Below are 7,480 nucleotides of genomic sequence, written 5' to 3'. Positions count from 1 at the left end.
GATTTCAAGCCTGCATGCAATAATCAAGACAGCTTCAGGAAAACGCATGGAGTTTCAAGACATCATAAGGACTCGGCAAGACACAGAAAGGCTCAAGATATCAAGAGGACTGATGAAAACTGCAAAGGACTCCAAAGCAAGGTATATTTTAGCCTAGAAAAATAAGCAAGCTTTCAAAACAGATTGACAAAAATCATGCAGTTTCAAGATTTAAGGAAAATCAGGCACAATCAACAACTTCCAGGATTCAAGATGACTGAAAAAATAACTGGAAATTTTGAAGATTTCAAGAGGACTGAAGAAGACACTTTTTAGACTGGACTATTGAAGATTATTCATTGAGATAGGATGTTAACCAACAAAAATTCAAGATTTCAAGATCTCAAGATATCAAGATTTCAAGATTTCAAGATTCAAGACAGCTTCTGGAAAACTGATCAAGTTTCAAGATTTCAAGGGGACTCAGGAAAACAGGAATTTCCAAGATTTCAAGCCTGCATGCAATAATCAAGACAGCTTCAGGAAAACGCATGGAGTTTCAAGACATCATAAGGACTCGGCAAGACACAGAAAGGCTCAAGATATCAAGAGGACTGATGAAAACTGCAAAGGACTCCAAAGCAAGGTATATTTTAGCCTAGAAAAATAAGCAAGCTTTCAAAACAGATTGACAAAAATCATGCAGTTTCAAGATTTAAGGAAAATCAGGCACAATCAACAACTTCCAGGATTCAAGATGACTGAAAAAATAACTGGAAATTTTGAAGATTTCAAGAGGACTGAAGAAGACACTTTTTAGACTGGACTATTGAAGATTATTCATTGAGATAGGATGTTAACCAACAAAAATTCAAGATTTCAAGATCTCAAGATATCAAGATTTCAAGATTTCAAGATTTCAAGATTCAAGACAGCTTCTGGAAAACTGATCAAGTTTCAAGATTTCAAGGGGACTCAGGAAAACAGGAATTTCCAAGATTTCAAGCCTGCATGCAATAATCAAGACAGCTTCAGGAAAACGCATGCATGGAGTTTCAAGACATCATAAGGACTCGGCAGAGACACAGAAAGGCTCAAGATATCAAGAGGACTGATGAAAACTGCAAAGGACTCCAAAGCAAGGTATATTTTAGCCTAGAAAAATAAGCAAGCTTTCAAAACAGATTGACAAAAATCATGCAGTTTCAAGATTTAAGGAAAATCAGGCACAATCAACAACTTCCAGGATTCAAGATGACTGAAAAAATAACTGGAAATTTGAAGATTTCAAGAGGACTGAAGAAGACACTTTTTAGACTGGACTATTGAAGATTATTCATTGAGATAGGATGTTAACCAACAAAAATTCAAGATTTCAAGATCTCAAGATATCAAGATTTCAAGATTTCAAGATTCAAGACAGCTTCTGGAAAACTGATCAAGTTTCAAGATTTCAAGGGGACTCAGGAAAACAGGAATTTCCAAGATTTCAAGCCTGCATGCAATAATCAAGACAGCTTCAGGAAAACGCATGGAGTTTCAAGACATCATAAGGACTCGGCAAGACACAGAAAGGCTCAAGATATCAAGAGGACTGATGAAAACTGCAAAGGACTCCAAAGCAAGGTATATTTTAGCCTAGAAAAATAAGCAAGCTTTCAAAACAGATTGACAAAAATCATGCAGTTTCAAGATTTAAGGAAAATCAGGCACAATCAACAACTTCCAGGATTCAAGATGACTGAAAAAATAACTGGAAATTTTGAAGATTTCAAGAGGACTGAAGAAGACACTTTTTAGACTGGACTATTGAAGATTATTCATTGAGATAGGATGTTAACCAACAAAAATTCAAGATTTCAAGATATCAAGATATCAAGATTTCAAGATTTCAAGATTCAAGACAGCTTCTGGAAAACTGATCAAGTTTCAAGATTTCAAGGGGACTCAGGAAAACAGGAATTTCCAAGATTTCAAGCCTGCATGCAATAATCAAGACAGCTTCAGGAAAACGCATGGAGTTTCAAGACATCATAAGGACTCGGCAAGACACAGAAAGGCTCAAGATATCAAGAGGACTGATGAAAACTGCAAAGGACTCCAAAGCAAGGTATATTTTAGCCTAGAAAAATAAGCAAGCTTTCAAAACAGATTGACAAAAATCATGCAGTTTCAAGATTTAAGGAAAATCAGGCACAATCAACAACTTCCAGGATTCAAGATGACTGAAAAAATAACTGGAAATTTTGAAGATTTCAAGAGGACTGAAGAAGACACTTTTTAGACTGGACTATTGAAGATTATTCATTGAGATAGGATGTTAACCAACAAAAATTCAAGATTTCAAGATCTCAAGATATCAAGATTTCAAGATTTCAAGATTCAAGACAGCTTCTGGAAAACTGATCAAGTTTCAAGATTTCAAGGGGACTCAGGAAAACAGGAATTTCCAAGATTTCAAGCCTGCATGCAATAATCAAGACAGCTTCAGGAAAACGCATGGAGTTTCAAGACATCATAAGGACTCGGCAAGACACAGAAAGGCTCAAGATATCAAGAGGACTGATGAAAACTGCAAAGGACTCCAAAGCAAGGTATATTTTAGCCTAGAAAAATAAGCAAGCTTTCAAAACAGATTGACAAAAATCATGCAGTTTCAAGATTTAAGGAAAATCAGGCACAATCAACAACTTCCAGGATTCAAGATGACTGAAAAAATAACTGGAAATTTTGAAGATTTCAAGAGGACTGAAGAAGACACTTTTTAGACTGGACTATTGAAGATTATTCATTGAGATAGGTTCATTGAGATAGGATGTTAAAAACAAAAATTCAAGATTTCAAGATCTCAAGATTTCAAGATTTCAAGATTCAACACAGCTTCTGGAAAACTGATCAAGTTTCAAGATTTCAAGGGGACTCAGGAAAACAGGAATTTCCAAGATTTCAAGCCTGCATGCAATAATCAAGACAGCTTCAGGAAAACGCATGGAGTTTCAAGACATCATAAGGACTCGGCAAGACACAGAAAGGCTCAAGATATCAAGAGGACTGATGAAAACTGCAAAGGACTCCAAAGCAAGGTATATTTTAGCCTAGAAAAATAAGCAAGCTTTCAAAACAGATTGACAAAAATCATGCAGTTTCAAGATTTAAGGAAAATCAGGCACAATCAACAACTTCCAGGATTCAAGATGACTGAAAAAATAACTGGAAATTTTGAAGATTTCAAGAGGACTGAAGAAGACACTTTTTAGACTGGACTATTGAAGATTATTCATTGAGATAGGATGTTAACCAACAAAAATTCAAGATTTCAAGATCTCAAGATATCAAGATTTCAAGATTTCAAGATTCAAGATTCAAGACAGCTTCTGGAAAACTGATCAAGTTTCAAGATTTCAAGGGGACTCAGGAAAACAGGAATTTCCAAGATTTCAAGCCTGCATGCAATAATCAAGACAGCTTCAGGAAACGCACGCATGGAGTTTCAAGACATCATAAGGACTCGGCAAGACACAGAAAGGCTCAAGATATCAAGAGGACTGATGAAAACTGCAAAGGACTCCAAAGCAAGGTATATTTTAGCCTAGAAAAATAAGCAAGCTTTCAAAACAGATTGACAAAAATCATGCAGTTTCAAGATTTAAGGAAAATCAGGCACAATCAACAACTTCCAGGATTCAAGATGACTGAAAAAATAACTGGAAATTTTGAAGATTTCAAGAGGACTGAAGAAGACACTTTTTAGACTGGACTATTGAAGATTATTCATTGAGATAGGATGTACCAACAAAAACACAAGATTTCAAGATCTCAAGATATCAAGATTTCAAGATTTCAAGATTTCAAGATTTCAAGATTCAAGACAGCTTCTGGAAAACTGATCAAGTTTCAAGATTTCAAGGGGACTCAGGAAAACAGGAATTTCCAAGATTTCAAGCCTGCATGCAATAATCAAGACAGCTTCAGGAAAACGCATGGAGTTTCAAGACATCATAAGGACTCGGCAAGACACAGAAAGGCTCAAGATATCAAGAGGACTGATGAAAACTGCAAAGGACTCCAAAGCAAGGTATATTTTAGCCTAGAAAAATAAGCAAGCTTTCAAAACAGATTGACAAAAATCATGCAGTTTCAAGATTTAAGGAAAATCAGGCACAATCAACAACTTCCAGGATTCAAGATGACTGAAAAAATAACTGGAAATTTTGAAGATTTCAAGAGGACTGAAGAAGACACTTTTTAGACTGGACTATTGAAGATTATTCATTGAGATAGGATGTTAACCAACAAAAATTCAAGATTTCAAGATATCAAGATTTCAAGATTTCAAGATTTCAAGATTCAAGACAGCTTCTGGAAAACTGATCAAGTTTCAAGATTTCAAGGGGACTCAGGAAAACAGGAATTTCCAAGATTTCAAGCCTGCATGCAATAATCAAGACAGCTTCAGGAAAACGCATGGAGTTTCAAGACATCATAAGGACTCGGCAAGACACAGAAAGGCTCAAGATATCAAGAGGACTGATGAAAACTGCAAAGGACTCCAAAGCAAGGTATATTTTAGCCTAGAAAAATAAGCAAGCTTTCAAAACAGATTGACAAAAATCATGCAGTTTCAAGATTTAAGGAAAATCAGGCACAATCAACAACTTCCAGGATTCAAGATGACTGAAAAAATAACTGGAAATTTGAAGATTTCAAGAGGACTGAAGAAGACACTTTTTAGACTGGACTATTGAAGATTATTCATTGAGATAGGATGTTAACCAACAAAAATTCAAGATTTCAAGATCTCAAGATATCAAGATTTCAAGATTTCAAGATTTCAAGATTCAAGACAGCTTCTGGAAAACTGATCAAGTTTCAAGATTTCAAGGGGACTCAGGAAAACAGGAATTTCCAAGATTTCAAGCCTGCATGCAATAATCAAGACAGCTTCAGGAAAACGCATGCATGGAGTTTCAAGACATCATAAGGACTCGGCAAGACACAGAAAGGCTCAAGATATCAAGAGGACTGATGAAAACTGCAAAGGACTCCAAAGCAAGGTATATTTTAGCCTAGAAAAATAAGCAAGCTTTCAAAACAGATTGACAAAAATCATGCAGTTTCAAGATTTAAGGAAAATCAGGCACAATCAACAACTTCCAGGATTCAAGATGACTGAAAAAATAACTGGAAATTTTGAAGATTTCAAGAGGACTGAAGAAGACACTTTTTAGACTGGACTATTGAAGATTATTCATTGAGATAGGATGTTAACCAACAAAAATTCAAGATTTCAAGATCTCAAGATATCAAGATTTCAAGATTTCAAGATTCAAGACAGCTTCTGGAAAACTGATCAAGTTTCAAGATTTCAAGGGGACTCAGGAAAACAGGAATTTCCAAGATTTCAAGCCTGCATGCAATAATCAAGACAGCTTCAGGAAAACGCATGGAGTTTCAAGACATCATAAGGACTCGGCAAGACACAGAAAGGCTCAAGATATCAAGAGGACTGATGAAAACTGCAAAGGACTCCAAAGCAAGGTATATTTTAGCCTAGAAAAATAAGCAAGCTTTCAAAACAGATTGACAAAAATCATGCAGTTTCAAGATTTAAGGAAAATCAGGCACAATCAACAACTTCCAGGATTCAAGATGACTGAAAAAATAACTGGAAATTTGAAGATTTCAAGAGGACTGAAGAAGACACTTTTTAGACTGGACTATTGAAGATTATTCATTGAGATAGGATGTTAACCAACAAAAATTCAAGATTTCAAGATCTCAAGATATCAAGATTTCAAGATTTCAAGATTCAAGACAGCTTCTGGAAAACTGATCAAGTTTCAAGATTTCAAGGGGACTCAGGAAAACAGGAATTTCCAAGATTTCAAGCCTGCATGCAATAATCAAGACAGCTTCAGGAAAACGCATGGAGTTTCAAGACATCATAAGGACTCGGCAAGACACAGAAAGGCTCAAGATATCAAGAGGACTGATGAAAACTGCAAAGGACTCCAAAGCAAGGTATATTTTAGCCTAGAAAAATAAGCAAGCTTTCAAAACAGATTGACAAAAATCATGCAGTTTCAAGATTTAAGGAAAATCAGGCACAATCAACAACTTCCAGGATTCAAGATGACTGAAAAAATAACTGGAAATTTGAAGATTTCAAGAGGACTGAAGAAGACACTTTTTAGACTGGACTATTGAAGATTATTCATTGAGATAGGATGTTAACCAACAAAAATTCAAGATTTCAAGATATCAAGATTTCAAGATTTCAAGATTTCAAGATTCAAGACAGCTTCTGGAAAACTGATCAAGTTTCAAGATTTCAAGGGGACTCAGGAAAACAGGAATTTTCAAGATTTCAAGCCTGCATGCAATAATCAAGACAGCTTCAGGAAAAACATGCATGGAGTTTCAAGACATCATAAGGACTCGGCAAGACACAGAAAGGCTCAAGATATCAAGAGGACTGATGAAAACTGCAAAGGACTCCAAAGCAAGGTATATTTTAGCCTAGAAAAATAAGCAAGCTTTCAAAACAGATTGACAAAAATCATGCAGTTTCAAGATTTAAGGAAAATCAGGCACAATCAACAACTTCCAGGATTCAAGATGACTGAAAAAATAACTGGAAATTTTGAAGATTTCAAGAGGACTGAAGAAGACACTTTTTAGACTGGACTATTGAAGATTATTCATTGAGATAGGATGTTAACCAACAAAAATTCAAGATTTCAAGATCTCAAGATATCAAGATTTCAAGATTTCAAGATTTCAAGATTAAGACAGCTTCTGGAAAACTGATCAAGTTTCAAGATTTCAAGGGGACTCAGGAAAACAGGAATTTCCAAGATTTCAAGCCTGCATGCAATAATCAAGACAGCTTCAGGAAAACATGCATGGAGTTTCAAGACATCATAAGGACTCGGCAAGACACAGAAAGGCTCAAGATATCAAGAGGACTGATGAAAACTGCAAAGGACTCCAAAGCAAGGTATATTTTAGCCTAGAAAAATAAGCAAGCTTTCAAAACAGATTGACAAAAATCATGCAGTTTCAAGATTTAAGGAAAATCAGGCACAATCAACAACTTCCAGGATTCAAGATGACTGAAAAAATAACTGGAAATTTTGAAGATTTCAAGAGGACTGAAGAAGACGCTTTTTAGACTGGACTATTGAAGATTATTCATTGAGATAGGATGTTAACCAACAAAAATTCAAGATTTCAAGATCTCAAGATATCAAGATTTCAAGATTTCAAGATTCAAGACAGCTTCTGGAAAACTGATCAAGTTTCAAGATTTCAAGGGGACTCAGGAAAACAGGAATTTCAAGATTTCAAGCCTGCATGCAATAATCAAGACAGCTTCAGGAAAACGCATGGAGTTTCAAGACATCATAAGGACTCGGCAAGACACAGAAAGGCTCAAGATATCAAGAGGACTGATGAAAACTGCAAAGGACTCCAAAGCAAGGTATATTTTAGCCTAGAA

The sequence above is a fragment of the Patiria miniata genome, unplaced genomic scaffold (assembly GCF_015706575.1).
Source record: "Patiria miniata isolate m_02_andy unplaced genomic scaffold, ASM1570657v1 HiC_scaffold_10, whole genome shotgun sequence".
Classification (NCBI taxonomy): domain Eukaryota; kingdom Metazoa; phylum Echinodermata; class Asteroidea; order Valvatida; family Asterinidae; genus Patiria; species Patiria miniata.
Note: the sequence above shows the minus strand (reverse complement) of the source record.